This window comes from Numida meleagris, chromosome 10 (genome assembly GCF_002078875.1).
Source record: "Numida meleagris isolate 19003 breed g44 Domestic line chromosome 10, NumMel1.0, whole genome shotgun sequence".
Classification (NCBI taxonomy): domain Eukaryota; kingdom Metazoa; phylum Chordata; class Aves; order Galliformes; family Numididae; genus Numida; species Numida meleagris.
In genome coordinates this window covers 5,505,962-5,523,184 of record NC_034418.1, presented here as the reverse complement: position 1 = coordinate 5,523,184, position 17,223 = coordinate 5,505,962, and the positions used below count along the sequence as shown (strand labels likewise).

The window sequence follows — 17,223 nt, the reverse complement described above, 5'->3', positions numbered from 1 at the left end:
CTGGCACAGCTCTGGACCTGATAACCAAAAATCACTGGAAGCCTGCCTTACCCGTTTGAGCACCTTCTAACTTTTTTGCCATTTGCTCAGCCTGCCTGATTGCTCTGAATTTATCAAACACATCCATTCATCTCACAGCGGTAAACAGGTCCTTAAAACCTTGTTGACAATCCTACCACCAAGCCCATGTGCAATTTAAATAATGAAGAAAAAAAAAAGAACACAAGAAAAAAATAAAATGCTAACAGAGACCTTCCAAATGCGGTCACATTGACAAGACAGCACTGGAATCTGGGCTTGTTTTAAGTCTACATTGTTTAAAAGCAGCAGGGGACCAAAATGATGATGGCATCATACTGGCTGAAGGGAGGAACCTGATTTGAACTCTCAAGCCAAATTCTCATCTCAGATTTCAGTTTCTGTATTCTTCATTAGGAAACTCCCATAGACATCGATGGGATTCCAGCATGAGAAGGGCTATGCAAACACAGCACTAGAATAAAAATCTGCTGTATGAGCACCACACATGGAAATGTTATCCACAATTTCTCTCACCAGACGTCAAACATCTTGAGAGAGCAAGTAAAGGAAAGCAATATTAATAAAATCAAAACCACAAATAATTAAATATTTAGTTTTCTAATCAAGTCAAGTTGCACGTAAACCCTTAAACAGCATTTACAAGCATTTGATTTGTTTCCTCCATTGACTGTATGAGTACTCATGGGCTCACAGATCAGAACTTTGTTTGATTTGTTTTGAAATATCCCTGCTTGCCACGTCAGGTGGTTTTTTTTTCTCCGTTATTTCTTGCTGTTCCTTTAGAATCTTGTAAACCAGGTCAATTTATTGAAATGTCAGCTTTTATAAATATTCCTATCCAGCCAAGCCTCTAACTTAACACATGCTGTAATTACAGCTCTGCCATTTATGGAAAGTAGCTGAAAGTGGAATAACCCTTCCTACTCACATTGAGAAATATCCTACTCCTTGAGTGAACATTTTTATTTCAGTTAATTTACTTTTGGAATTCACTCTGGAAAATGTATTAGCAGTTGCAAGATCTCTCTGAAATCTCACTGCTTTTTCAGTTAAAACTCAATCTTTCAAAAAAAGGCATTAAATATATCTGGGATTGAACATTTTCTGTTCTGTTATTGAATTTTTTTGCTTTCCCAAAATGAGAGTGGTCAGTTATAAGGTCACAATTATATGAAAACAGAAGCAATTTTCATTAAAAAAATTATTGATTGTATTTAAGAAAAAAAGGAAAATCCCTAGAAAACGGCCCCCCCTACACTTTCTCAAGATTAGAGGCAACTTAAAATTAATCTCATCATTGTTATTTGGTATTTTTCCAAAATGAAAAATTAACCAATATTCTTATTTGGCAAAAGCTGCAGGTTCTTGGAAAAAATGACAAAATAAAACAGCAACCAAAACATCAGCAGGGAAATGTGATCCCTGCCAGCAGTCAGAAACAAGAAGCAGAAGCAGACACAATAGGATAAGAAAAAAAGAAAAAGAAAAAAGTGTATATATTAGCAAGTTTAAGCATCATTTGAGTACTTTCTACTGTACCAGCACAGCTACTTGATATGTACAGTTTCAGTGTGGAACAATTCACCCAGCATAGGAAAGTGCTGAACTCTGGGCCTACTCTGGAACATGAGATTTATTTTAAAGATAACCTGGCTTAGAGCAGATAAAAATCAACTATCATTTCACCTGAGTGAGTCTGCAATAGAATACTTTGCCCTATTTGACTCTCTCATAGCAGGACCATAGATAACTTACCATCTTCCCCTTCTCACCCTCCCCATCCTTGTCTGTAAATATTTGTGTTTGGGAAGACATATTCAAAGCAATTTGCTTACACAGCAACGCACAAAATTCCCAATTGTCTGTGAGCAATAACACAGTCTGGGAATACAGTAAACTTCCTTTTATTCACATCACCATTACTGACACTTTGAAACTGAAAAAGGAAAATAAATCACCTACTGATATAAAATATCCACGGTACAGCTAGAGGCAAACAGATGTTTTTTGTTTAAAATTAGGAGTTTGCCTGAGACATGACTGGATTTCAAGTCAAACCAAGCTACTAAACCAAATCTTTTTTATTCTTGCCAGCAGACTCCCACAAATAGCTATATATAGAAGCTAGTAATTGCCCTGTATTTTGGCTTGTAATGGAAATTCAGGTAACACAAGTACTCTGTGCTCTCCAATGATTAAGATTTATTCACTCTCTTTGTCTTGCCAAATATGAACATAACTTAAATCAAACAGGTTAAAATGAAGCCTCTTACTCTAAGGAATTTACAGCAGTCTCAAAAAAAAGAGAAACAAACAAATAATAATCCACAAAGCAACAACCTTAGAGAGGGATGGGGGGAAAGCACTGTGTCCAGAATCCATGTTACTCTATGTACAATAGAATAAATGAATATTCCAAATGCAAAAACATCGATTACTGACCTAATCAGTAATAATATTTTGTACTATAAAAACAAGCAAACATTTTTTGCAAAAACTGCACCTTGATTTTCTTGCTCTTTTCCATTTGAAAGTGAATATGCTTGACACTGGAATTCGCAGTTGCAAAAGTGAACGGATCCTGTCTCTTAAAAGCATGAGGGATGATAAGGACATGAATACTCTGCAGAATATTGGGAAGCATACTGGATCTAGACAGATCAACAGTTGGTGTATATAAGCATACACACAAACATCCGTGCAGAGTGCAGAAAAGACTCAAAGGTGTTTGATGAACGGTTCTGCAATTTTATCACTGTGATTTTATTTTCTCATACATATATTACAATTAGATGGTGAAGCCTGTGAAGTACTCTGGGATTTATTTAACATGGAAAAACTACAGGAAAACATGGAAATGTAGAATCCTTATCATATGATTTTTTGGATTCTTTTTATATCTATCAGTTGCCTTCTTTTCTTTGACTTTTTCCCCCCCATCATCTCATTTTTAGGGGCATGGTTGGATAACTTCTGAGAAAGAAGCAGTTCTTTGAGTACGAGGAACAGCTGGGAAGACAGATGTCATCTGTGTTACCATTTTGTTGCTTAAGGAAAATAAAACAAGATGGTAATTTCCACTGAATAGACATTTTTAAGTCAGTTCCAGCTGTGACCATGTGATGAGCACCCAGTGTTTGGTCCATCAGCCAAGCACATCTGGTAAAAATATTCCAGAGGTGTGGGGAGAGAGGGGGCAGTTTGTGTGGAGATATTGCTTTATTTTAGCATGCATAATAGTTTGTTCTTCGGAAGGATTTCATGAAAAGATATTTGTGGGCAGATGATAGATTAGAAGAACATTGAAAATAAGTATGGGAACAAGGTAGTCACAAATAGGATTGAAGAGACAGAGCAAACAGAGATCAAATTATAAGGGACAGATTTAAAATTATTCTGAGTTATAACAAAGCACTACTATGAAAGTAAAATACTTGTATAGATGGATTCCCTTGAAAAAAATTATGCTACACTGAGACAAGTGAACAGGAAGCAGACAACAGAAGTTAATAATAGACAGAAATGCTTCTAAGATGTGTCACCTAAATAGTAAATACTACTGGCAAATTAAAAGCAGCTAAAAATTATTATGTATTGCACATTAATGAAAGACATGAAATCTACAGAATTAGGTCTGTAAATTCTGTCTGAATTTGTTTGCACACTACTGTCTAAAGCTCCCAATACCATAGATAATTCAATATCCAGCCCTTCTTACCACCATACAGTAAGAACCAGCCCCCCCACACAACTTGCATCCAAAACTGTGCTAACCTGATCACCCATGCATCCATTCTAGCTCATCTAGCAGCTACTGGTTAGGTGACTGTGCCTCTGTCCTATACTTAGCTGCCCTGTAGACACACCTGTGCTCTAGAGAAGCTCTCCTTTTCTCTGCTATGTTTGCAGGACTGGTGACTACACATAGACGAAGGTCCTTAACATCAGGCATTTGGTCTAGACATGAATTCTTGCTCAGAGAATAATTATTTCTAAGACTTTTGAATTTTCTTCTGCTAGGGAATAAGGATTTCCAAAGGTTTTATTAGAGGGTGAGAATGTAAAGAACACACACAGGAAGCACGAAGTTAAGAAAGTGCAGGAATCAGACTTTAACTGCTCCATGTTGCTAAATAGCTGCTCAGCTGCTAATCAAAGAACTGAGGTGTGCTGAGTTCCCATGTGCATGTGATTTATGCAACTCCCTCTTCACAAGGTGGTTTGTTGTTTTTTAATATATAAACATCTAATAAGAGATCTTTTAAAGATGTAAATCTATGACTTAAATCTGGTCTGTGGTTCACTGCTTTAGAAGTGATCTGTGCAAAAGAAAACATCTGGAGCTGGGGAGTCAGTTGTTCACTGGATTAGAACAAGTAGTTTCAGGCTACTTTGCCACAGTTAATTTTTACTTTTGCCTATTATTGCAGAAAAACATATGATTCCCCAGCTGCTGATAGGCTGGTAAAGCCAGCAAAACCCAACTACATTTGAAGAACTGCAATTTAGTGCAATTATTTGGAAATAAACAAATCTGCCCTGTCAATTAAACGGTATTTAGGTTACATTTTGGATATATCACACAACCAGGCTTCAGGGCTTCCTTTGTGAAAGCTTACATTCAGTTGCTACTGCCTATGTCACAAACAGCAAACAAATGGATCACACGAAGCTAGTCTGAAAAGGATTATAAGATCTTTCCCATCTAGAAGGCACATAGGAATTACCACTCACCTATACAGCAGCTTTCAGTGACAGTAGACAGTTATTGTTCCTTCTGTTCTCCACAGGACCATGGAGAAGCACAGAAATGGGATTTAAAACATTAGAAACAATTCTGTCAGGGAACATCTGAATTCTGTGCAACTCAAACACACTTCCCATTTGACTTCGTTTTGGTTTAAAAACAACGTGATATTGTCAAATGCTATTTTGAATGTTACCAAATTGTTGCTATTGACAGTCAGATCTGCCTCCAACTACGTAAATTATTAATTTTTCCATTAGTCAGTTGCTTATTTTAAAATATTTTTTTATATTAAGTCACTCCTTTTTTTCTTTTTTCAAAAAGCTGAAAAAACCAAACAAACCCAAATATATGAAACCATTAATTCATGTTTTTATGTTAACAAAGATTTGTTGTTTAAAAAATAAAATCAGGAAGTTTTGTTTTGCCAAACCTTTTCAGATTTTTCTTTTGGTTCCACCTTCTCGAGCTTTGCATGGCATCTCAATACTGTGGTCAAGGTGAGTTTTCAAATATTTTTAGTCAACCACAACCAGTTGTGGTTGAACAGACTTTGAACTACTTCACTTACCCCCATCGATGACATACAGTATCCAGGGCTTCTATGCTTAGATTTTTTTACTGTGAGACTGTATTTTGAACTATATTGCAAATGACTACTCATATTTGTCCAAAGTATTACATAGGAACCAGCCTATATAAGCCATTTTGTCAGTCTAGACAAGTTGCTTCTCTCCATTGGAAGAGTATCTGCTATTTTAATTCACATCATATAGTGCTTGTGCCTGTGTTACATGCAAGGCTAGAAAACATTTCATAGAAGTACCATCTCCTCCAACCAAAGGGCATGGTGAGGCCAGAGAAATGCTGTAGTAAACAGAATGACCAAGAAGCCAATTATGTACTTTTTGTGAAGCATATAGCTCAGTGCCGACTACCTCAAAATCTTGTGAAATAGAATTACAGCCAGGAGTCTTGTCTGGGGTATTACACAGATTAACTCTACACAGGAGCGCAAGCGGCAAATTATACTTTTGGAATGCAAATAAATAGCTGTGCTCTAAGATGCTGTCACCCATCAGAGATGATGTGGTTTTATCGAAGAGAACTGCTAGATAGACAAGCACATTCTAGGTTTGCATCCATGACCTGCACTTCTTGTGAACCACATCACCATCTGGCAGTTTGTTGCTGCAGTGCTTTTGTACAGATGTTCCCATGGCTGGAATGCTTGGTTTTCCACCCCTTCTTTTTCTGCCCTCTAGAGCTTTGCATGGCATCTCAATACTGTGTGTCCAATTTTACTCTCTTGTTTTTCATTCATTCCAGACTGCACTGAGGCCAGGGCCGAAATGCAATCAGGAGACTGTTCTTAAATTTTAATAGAAAAAGTTTGGAAAACTTCACATCTTAACACAGTCTGTGAGAAAGGAATGAAGCACTTGGCTTACCCTCTGCAGTACGAGGTTTGGGATGGAAACTTAAGAAACTCCCCATGTATATGCAGTTTATGTAATAGAGTCAATTATACCAGATATATATTGCAAAGACAGTACTTACCCCTCCCAAACCCTCATCCTGTCTCTGTGTCCTGTGGTACAACTCTGTTTGCTAAGAATTTGGTCCTCTTAAAGAGGGATGGGCAGCCTAAAAATAAAGGAATATTTATCTGTTTCCGGCAATTACAATGCACTCACTAAAGGGGAAAGCTCTGCAGTGCATCCCACTCGCTAGAGAAAAGGCAGCCTTCTATACAGTCTCCTTGCAAACACCTGCAGATACTTGAAGAACGGCATTTGTTAAACCAGTCATGTCTTGAATGAATCCAAATCACTGAGGGAGCAAATGCCTTTAGCAGTGATGCCAAACTCCATATACTATTTCAAAACATGCAAGTGCTATTGCCAAAGCATCACCTTTGCTTCACTTCAGCTAATAACATTCATAGATTAAACTAGACTAAACTAACTACTAGTAAGTTTCCCACCAATGAAAGTTAATATAAGTTAACAAAAAGAGGATGCTTTTAAACTTATTTCTTTGTTTTTTTTCTTCTGTTATTTATCGTGAATTGCCACCAATGAAGGTGGTACCTACATCCAAGGGAATGTAACACCAGAACTTACACTCTCAATAAGCAGAACTTAAATTCTGGCAGCAGTGACAGCCATTTGTAATTGCGCAGTGCTGCTAGCAATGTGACTGCAGGACTTCTGTATTCAGCACGGCATCCTCACTTCATACAAACAGCATGAAATTCCACCCTGCCTCTACTATGCCTTATACGGAGTATGAAGGAGAGTGATGCAGCTTGTATTTTGACCTGCCCAGCTTCTTGTCCTGACCAAAATGTTAGGCAGATGCCAAGCACAGGGAGCCCAAGGTCTCAGTTCCCTCAGTAGCAGCTAGAAAGCTGGTCTAGGGCTCTTGGAAGGGTGGGAGACTGTTAAAGCCTGCAGTGACACTCCAGGACCCTCTAGCACTTCCACCAACTACCAGTCAATTACCAAATCTCAACCTGCATGCTTACAGTAAAATCTTTGTGAAAATAGGACACACAAGCTTCCCGTATTTCATATTTACGGTACACCACATATCAACAACACTTTCATGGAAATAGGGGCAAGAATTGGATGCAAGGAAATGGAACTGATATCACTAACAGGAAGTTGCATGAAGAGCACAAACAGCACCTTTCTGAAGAGAGGGCACAGATACAGCCATGGAACGTACTTGCTACTTAGCAAGACAGTGGCAAAAAATCAAAATTATCACACGCCTCTCAATCACTTTTCCCCCTTTTTGCTCTATCCATGAGTAGCATATAGCTGTTAGGATATTGCTTTACAGTTAAGGAATTTAAACTCAGGATACTCTCACAAAGTCAGCTCATTTCAACATCTCCAGCAATGCTGATGCAACAAGATCATTGCTAACATGTGTGGGAAAGGGTCACAATCACGCTGCCAGCTAATGCCTCCAGAACCAATTGTAGAAGTAACACTTAAAATCCCCTCATCCATGCGTATCTGTGGAAGGAGCTACAGAATAGTCTTCCTTACAAAAGTTTGCAATGAAAAATATATCTTTTTACACTGCAATATGCCAACTTCTATATCAGTTCATTGTTATTTTATGGAAATGATCAGGACATTACAGAAAAAAGTACGCAAGGAAATGGCATAAATAGAAATACCTTCCTAACTTGATGGATTTAGGATTACAGCTAGTTAGCATCTTTCAAAAATTCACACACCAAAGAATTACTTTTCATGAAAAGCACTCATGACTGTAGAACTACCTGCCTAGGCAGCTGAGAAAAAGAGCTGACAGAAGAAGCAGGCAGCCCATGGAAAGTGAGCAAGGAAGTACTGTATGGCTTTGTTTATTCAATTAACATTTTTTGTCTTGGGTAGTTCACAGTCAGACTTCCATTTCTGTTCTTGGATGTCTCTGTAAACTTACTGTCATCCCAGAGCTCAAGCACCTCCTACAAGTCATCCTGATTCACAGGACAGAATCACTGAGAATTTAGAGGGACCCTGGCAGGTGTTAACCTCCGCAACACAACATCCTACATGGAAGCAGCTTCAGTCTAGGTCTCAGGAAAAAACATACCAATGCATAAATTTCTCATCTTGTTAGAACAGCAAAATTGGGGACTAACTATCCTTTCTCATTTCTAGCAGTAGTTCTGTCAACTTTGCTGTGGCCCAAAGAGCCAGGATCAGTAGTGCAGAAACATACCAGAAAAGCTGATCAGGCTCCAGGAAAATTTTAATCCAGGAGAAGTTCAGGTAACAGAAATAAAGAATTGGTTCCTTTGGGAAGAAAAGTAAATTTAAAGGCCAGACATCCTTATAGCTGCATAAGAGACAGGCTGTGGCATCTCTCTATTTGTGTTGGTGCTGTACTGTTTCCTGCATTGTTCACAGTTACCCCACTATGCTCAGCACTCAAGAGAGATCAGGTAGTAGTTCATCTCTAGCAGGAGAAGTTCCATACACCAATTTCATTTCAAGCACATGCAAAAACATACGGAAACAATATAATGAAAAATATTAAAAGAAAGAATAATAATAAAAATATTTCCAGCACAAGCTACGCCTACTGGGCTTTCAAACCATACACAGCACTGGCATGGTGCCTCCTTAGGGGAGGCAGCTGGCCAGGAGGTAGCCATGGGCAGCTGGTAATTACCTACACACAACAGGCAACAGAGATTAAGCTCAGGTATTTGAAGGTTTGTTCTAAAAATATTTTCACCATATTTAAAAAATAAGGCAGTATTTCATTCTTCATACTGAAAACATTAAGCCAATTTATTCAGCACTGAAACACACCTTGTTTCCACAAGTCACCCCCTAGAACTGCTTCTCTTCCCGGGTATCCTGCCATAGTACATGCACATGCTCATGCAGGGCTGCTAAGTCTGGGGAATTCCTCTAAGTCACTCAAGTCCTGTGCCAGGTGTTTGCAAGGATTAACCTTGCAAGGACTTAAACAGATTCAGGGTTTCTACAAATTGTTTTAAAATCCAGCTCTTAGACTGGATGATAACTGATATTACTGGAGAGCATTAAAGAAAAGCCTCTCTCACGTATTCATATTTGACTATTTCACCATTGTCGTTTCCTGTTTCATGCTGGAGCCAAGGGGTTAAGGGATGTGACCGTTTTTATGATGTAATGATAAAGAAAGGCTTCTTTTCTTAAGGAAGGCAGGGTGAGCTTATGTTTTCCTAACATTACCATGAATGATTTGGTTGTGGTAAAAGGCCTGATGTGTTCTTTGCTATAAGTAATTTATAAGGTCACGGAAAATGTGATACGAGACAAGAGATTTGGGAAATTTTGTTTTAAGACTGAGGCTGAAAAGTCTTCTGTCTAACAGCACATGCTCCCTCTGGATTGAGTAACCTTTGCAAGTTTTCCACAAACTGATTCTGCTGAATAGAAATTGATTAATGAGCTCAGACACAGAATTGTCACAGGAAAATAGCCATTGAGATTCTGGTCAGCAATCACTAGCCCTGGGGTCAAGGAAGACCATGGACCAACTTAGCTGCAAAAAGAGCAGTTTTCATTTTTCTTCACTAACTTCATTTTAACCATGTCTGGTGGGACTAGTGCAGACAAGAGTCTGTCTTTGGCCTTTTTGATAAACTCATGTTCTGAGGGCTTCCTAGCTATGCTATGAAAATTCTTTCAAGGCTATTATTTCATCAACCTCAATCCCCTCTGCCTCAAGGCTTGTAAAATTATTTACACCTGTACAAAATGCAAGAAAAGTTGGAATTAAATGCTGCCTATCATTCTAGACTCCCATGGTATCATCTAGGACATTACCTTTAAAATAATCTTACCATCAGTATTACCACTTTCTCTGGAAAGTGCATGCTGTAGGAACATCAAGCTTACTAAAAAACAGATTCACTTCATACCATTGACAGCTAGTGCAAATAGTCATTTTTAAGCCTTTCACATATACAAGAAGCAAAAGAGCTTTCTGTGGACCATGTTCCATTCTTCCCTCCAGATGTTTGCCTCTGCTGGCCTGAGGGAGAGGATCTGTAGTTAAATCAGTCCTCAGGGCTGTTTGAGAATGTGTCATATTCAATAGATACGAAAGGACAAAGCTAGGGAATCAGTTCTCCCACCAGTGCTGTGGCCACTTGGTGCTGTGGAATAAGAAGGACGTGAGAAAAGAGCAGGAAAGGAGAGGAAAGCTGTATTGAGGGCAGACTGTCAACACACGTAGGTAAATGCATGCAGAAAGGCTGGAGAGATAGTCTTGAAAACTGAAATCTTCCCTTTGTCCAAACACATTCACAAGTTTTAGCCATTGTGAAGAGAAAGCGAAGGGGTAGATGTTATCACCAGATATCTCCATGACAGAATGTAACGAGGTTACTTCCCTACTGCATTACTATTCTGCTGCTAGGAAGGCCAGCAGTCACCCATGAGAAAGCAGCAGCCATTCAAGCACAACTGAAAATGCTGTCTTGACCAGGAAAGTGAATTGCCAACCTTTGAGCACTGACATTCTCACTTGATCAGGACATTCAGAGGAATTGGAAATTCCAACATAAGATCCTTTGCTTTGTACTGTATGCCATATATTTGCTTATTGACTTCAAAAAAAAAAAAATAATCATAGATTGAAGTACATATACCTTATTTCTAGCCTGATCTTGCCAATTATTTTCAAGAAATGAAATGTCTTCTCCCTCTTCATTAAGAGATTTTATAGAAAGAGGGAATTACTGCCTACTAATTGCTCTGTCACCTCCTTGTTTATCCAATTATTTTACATTTCAACGTTGTCATTATTGTGGTTTTAATTTTTATAACTTGAATAAATTATTCAATGCATTTACATGTATATACCTCAAACACTTAACTATAGGAAAAATTATCAACTACACACATAATAAAGAAAACATGCTGTTAGATTGTTTAATTTCAAGTTATTGACATTCATTAGAATTATAAAAACAGGTGTAACAATCGAAAAGGCCAACACAATGGAAAGGGGTTACAAAAAGAGGTGTAACAACAGAAGGACTGGGGTAACGGAAAGGTGTTATAAGGAAAGGGAAAAAGACTGCTCACCCATCTGCAAGGATCTAGGTTCACAGAGGAAACTTCACAGAGGAAGGATCTCCAGAAAAAGAACTTTTCACAGTGGCAGTCAGCCCTTAAATGAGATCTTAGAGACGTGGAGCCAGGCTCCACCCCTTCCGGTCGCACAGTGAATTGCCTTCACCTGTGATCCAAGGGCTGACCAGGTCTTTTCCCCAGGTGCTCAATCAGTAGTTTAGGCCATGACTCAGCAGTTCCCATACAACAGGTCAATAGTAGTTCTAGCAGTAAGTAAAAATGTTGGAAATTATGTGAAAGTTGTATTATATCATCATCACATTTTATAATGTGGATTGCTGGATTTCTAGAGGGACAGAAGTTTGGGAATTATTAATAGAAGTTAATGTTTTATCCACTCAATTTATATTGCATTTTTCTGGTAATTATTCTGTCACCAAGGAGATGCTTTATCTGTGGGGGATTAAGTGTTGTTTTTTTTCCCTGTAAGATCCTAATACATTCAATAGAGATTTTTTTTGTTGTCCTTTAAAAACAATGTGTTTACTGATTATTCAACAGCTCTACAGTTTTAATCATCAAAAAGATCATTCCTGTTTTTTGTTTTTTTTTTTAATTCAGACTTTCTATTTCCACTCTCCTTTTCCTTGACCATTTCCATATTCCCATTATGTGCTGCTTCTGGGCAGATAGAGTCTCTATGGGTTCTTTAAACAGACATTACATGACTTGAAAGTTATTTCATTGATGTGAACATTGTTAATTCCTAAGGTGTATTTCACTCATTGAGTAAGGGGGATGATGGTCTTAAATTTCAAAGTCAGAAGGATCCTGGCATTCACATCTCTCTAATGTAAACTACAGAAAGACATTTAAACTCACCAGATTTCTTTTTCCTACTTGCAAGATGGGTGTCAGAAATTTCTTAGGGATATTGTGATAAAAAGCTATTGTTTTTGCATAGAGTATGGTACAGAGATCCCACACTAAGACTGGTGACATTAGTCCCAAAGCTGAAAGTCCTCTGTCCATGGGCAGCACCGTATCTGAGCTACTAATTTCTACCTCTCAGCAAGAGTAAGTTGGTGCACTGAGAGCTGTGTATGTACGTATATGTATGTTATCCCAGAGGTAATGGGGAAGACCTCTGTGCCATACTTCACTTGGGCCTCATGTGCCCATGGCATCCTTAAGAAAAAAAAAACCAAACAAAACAACCCACCCTATATTTTTATATCTGCTCTGTGGTTTTGAGAATGTTAGCCTTACTATTCCACAACTGTTTGTTTTGATTTGAACTGCATTGCAAATCAGGTTGACTTTAAAAGACAGCAGTAAGTCATGCCAAACACTTCATGTGGAATTAATCGTATTCAACACATGCTGGCATATTTTTGTTTCTTAGATAGCCACAAAAATAAAAGTAGACAATTAACCAGAATTGTTTTTTTACATTAAAACATGCCAATACTTCAAATCCTAAAGTGATAAGTATCAATGAAGTATGTGCACGATGTAGAATCTACTCCAATGCATACCTGAGAATTTTTCTCCAGTGCTCTCATTGCAACAATAATTGAGATATATTATTATATTATTATTATAACAGCACCTTGCATCTGAAAGAAACAGCAGGCAGACACACAGGTTTTTCTGCCTGGGAAATAGAATATTTCTTGTTACAATGATAGTCAGGCAAAAAGCATACAGGCCTGAGCAGCTTCGTTGGGATTATTTTCATTAGATGTCATAAGGTCCCTGGGTACTTGTACAATCAGTAACACTTCACAGAGCCTTCAGTTCTAACAAATAATTAGCTAAAATTGAACCAGAGGTTTCTTACATGCATGTCATAGATTTGATATGAATAATGAGGGAAAAGGTTAACAGCAGGTCATAGACAGTTCCCTATCTTCCAGCTTATTTATTCAGTGAAATGAGAAATTGATCACATTATTTCGTATAGAAGAACCTGATTCATTACAATCAGCTCTGAATTGGCAGTTTTTGCTTTAGGCAATTTCAGAACATTACTTATGCTTAAACAGTTACTGGTAAGGTCATTTTACAACTTGTAATCACCTCTCTGACCGCTTCATGACCATACTCTCAAAAGTTGAAGCATATGTGAAAATTGATAAAAGCATACATATGAACAGGAAACAGTTAAACAAGAGGAGCTGAACAAACACAACCACGCAACTAAAGTAGGGAAGAACATGGGCGTGCTAAAAAATATTGGGAACATATTCATTCTTGCACATCAAAAACACATGAAGTCATCCCTATTTTAGCAAGATACCTAATGGAGGGAGAATCATTCTGATACTGCAAGCGATGTAAACCAGTGGAGGGAAAGAAATAGGAAAGGCACTGAAGACAGCTACAGGTAAGGAGCTGGAGTTGGAGGTGATGCTAGGCGGCTGGAAGACAGAAAAGGCTAGTTCTGCCCCCCAGGAGGAACAGTGGTCACTGCTCTCTCTTCTGCTAGCCCATATGTGCTCCATAACTTGGAGAACACTTTTACCAGTGGTTCTTCTTGTTATACCGGTAGCACTCCAGCCAGAGGGCCTTTTCACTCAGTCCCCATTCTAGGGACTGAATGAGAAACTGCAAGCCCTGCAGGGCCAAAATCAATTTGTTCCCAAATATAGCAACGTACTGGATGAAGCTAGGCTGAAAGCTGCAGGGTTTTAGAACTGGTGTCGTGTGCATGTTGCAGAGTTCACATACTACTGGGCTCTGGGTTAGATGGCAGATTTTCACTCAAAGTACATGCTATTCTTCTAATAAAACAAATGGGTTTGTTCAACTGCTTTTTCAAAAACAGAGCCTGTAATTCAGGTAAAACATTCAATTGCACGTTGTAAGGAGAAGAGCAGGAAAATTTTAAGAAGCGAGTTTTGATGTTTGAGAGCAGAGGAAAAGAGAAGTACAGGAGCTTCTGACAGACTTACGACAAAATGATGTATGCTTCTAAAGCTCCAAGTACAAAACAGAGAAACATTACTTATATATTTCAGTTGGAATAACTTTCTCAATTATGCCTGTTAGCTGCAGTGCCAAAAAAGGCATTATCGCCACTGCAATTCATTTCCAAAGAAAATGGTGCTTTAAAAAATAATTCTGGTTGATAACTGAACTAGGATGTGTTCAAAGATAAAATAGAACACAAAACATAGTCTATGGGCTACTCTTTTTTTAAGCACCTACGTTCCCTATACTTCTGAGGACAGTGCTCTGATCTACGAAAGGATTTGAGCATCTAAAATGAGATTAAACGGACTTCTATATGCTTCTACACCCCACTTCTTCAAACTTCATCCTGATCCCACAGATGCCTGAAGCCTGTTAATCGCTTATGTGTCAATTACTAAATGCTTAATAGTCTGTTTTGCAGTTGTTGAAAACAGCCTTATCACTACCAGAAGAAAGCAGTTTGAGATTATCTAGATCAGCCATTTTCTTATGTTCTCTCCAATGCCAGTGTTCCAACATCAGTCCAATACACATCTAATAGGAGGAAGGTTCATACAAATCATAGCAGTCAAGTGCCCTTACTCAAAATGTGATCAAAGAAGGAGAAGACATCTCAATTTTTATTCAATAAGATAAGGAACATATGCTCAAAACTTTTCTTAATGCGACAATCCAAAAAAAGTTTCATGCCTTCCAAGAGAGTTCACTACTTATCTATCCAGAGGTTGTGAAAACCTAAGAAAGTATACTGAGCTAGTGGAGAGGAAGAACCCAGGATTCACATGGATAGGGAAAGGATAAGATGACAAAGAGGATTCTCCAGCCCAGTGATTTGACTGCAAGAGAAGCGTCATTCAGCTTGGACATTGCTGTAGAGACAGTTTTAAGGCACTTCATTCTCTCTTTTTAATTTAGGGCCATGGATTTCACTGGTGGAACAAGGTACCTTGGTGTGACACACAGTAATATTTTGTTCTAAATCCATTAAGTTCATTGAATAAAAATAATAAATAAATAAATAAATAAAAATAAAAAGCATAGGTTTGTGTCTTGTTCCTGAAAGTGTCATTCACTACAACTCACTGAAACTGGACACAAAAGCACAAGAACAAATTTGATAAGTTGTCAGCATCTTCTCTGAAAAAGGTCTAGATGGTCTTGCAGCAGTTTCCACTCTCCTTTAATTTATGTCATACGATTTGTGGGTGATTCCGTTTAGATTTGTGAGAGCAAATCTAAAACTAAACAAATAATGTACTCAACTGCAGCTTTGATATCTGCTTTGAATAAAAGTATTTCTTAGCTATGAAAAAGCTACTGGCAGCAGAGATGTAGAAATGTGGGTTAATTCTTAAACAGCCCTAAAAATTGCAGTTAAAACACGTCTGAAATAATCGTATCATGAGAATTACTGATAGGTGTGCAGGTGGATTTTACTGTGTGCCCACTAGAAACTGGACTGAGGCCCACATCTTCCTTATCTTCAGGATGCTTAATTTACTGAGATTTGTGCAATCTGTGTGAGGAATGAGAAATGTGCAGTTAAAAAGGAAACAGGAAGCACCTAGTTGAAAATAATAGCTAAGAATCTTCACAGAAATGTTTGCAAATGTTTTCACTCATAAACAATACTTCTAATGTTTTTGTGAATGTGAGTACATTTTATCTGACTTTCACAGCATGTGATTGGCCTTTCTGGTCAGTTTATCTGAAGTATGTGAGTAAAACATCAACAGCAGCAAATTCACATCAGGTCCCTATTTCACATACTTTCCAACGTATCCCATGCTTTCTAATTTTCTTAAAGCTATTCCATTTTGTACCAAGATGTAAGACACGATTAGTCAAAGAACTTGCCACTTCCTCTAAAATTGTCACCCAGATTCCATCTCACTTAAGAAAAAGCTTTGGTGCAGTTTCTGCCCCCTATTTAGGTTTTGTAATATTGCTAGGCTGCTGCTTACATTCCTTCACACAGCACTTCTGTAGATTTAAAACCTCTTTTGTATAAATGTGGCAGCTCTGGCTCTGGCCAAAGCTTCTCTTGCGGCAGGCTTTCCATCTCTCCACAGGCAGGATGTGGTAGCCCAGATGCCACAGACACATGACAGCAAAACAGATTCTTCTTTTATCCCCACCCCTTTTCCAGAGCTTCAACTTTGTCAGCACTCTGGATTTACAACTTCTATCTGCTAGGACATACAGCATTTGAAACAACTAGGCATTCTGCAATGATTCTAAAAGCCCGAGTTTTTCTGTTTTGTTTTGAAATTCTAGCTAGCACAAAACTATGTGGTGCTAAACAAAAATAGTACATACATACACAGTTCCTTCCCAGCCTCAGAATCTCGGAGTCACTCTCATCAGCTGCAACAGAAAGCTAGATAAAGAGGGAAGGCATTCCTGCTGGAAAATGTGCTGTTTCTTTTATTACTCTCTGCATCTTTGTAAGTCCTTTCAATCCCACTCTTACTTAGATTCAATTGAATTGGCAAAGCATTAAGACCTGAATACTTTGTTATCCTGTTGGAAATCTTCTGCCAGGATGTGATCATTTCATTGTTCTGAGTTGTTCCTATATGAATGAGCATTATCAAAATTCAGCAATATTCAGTACTTGGCACAGGAAAAGCTCTGAAAAGCATCACAGACACATAGAGCTTATTCATCACTGTGACAATCTCTTAATATCCGCGAGCTATGAGATCTCAGCCAGAATTTAGACACTGCTTGTAGGCTGAATCTCCAGATTGGCAGGTACACATGATTAGTATCTAACTTCGTCTTGCAAAAATCCTTGCTGATCACATTACAGTAGGTGCCTCAACTCTCTGTTACAGCATTTACAGCATT

General features: G+C 38.2%; 1 long non-coding RNA gene across 4 annotated transcripts in view; it reads right to left on the bottom strand.

Annotated features, from left to right (window-relative positions):
* The window catches only part of LOC110404383, a 203,447-nt gene that overhangs the window by 127,767 nt on the left and 58,457 nt on the right, over positions 1 to 17,223 (bottom strand). Inside the window, exon 1 of one of the 4 annotated variants that reach the window (XR_002442205.1) lies at positions 11,404 to 11,455. The exons of the other annotated variants lie outside the window; for them this stretch is intronic. This is a non-coding gene — a long non-coding RNA (uncharacterized LOC110404383). Of the gene's footprint in view, positions 1 to 11,403; positions 11,456 to 17,223 lie in introns of those variants that run through there. 4 annotated transcript variants of the gene reach the window in all.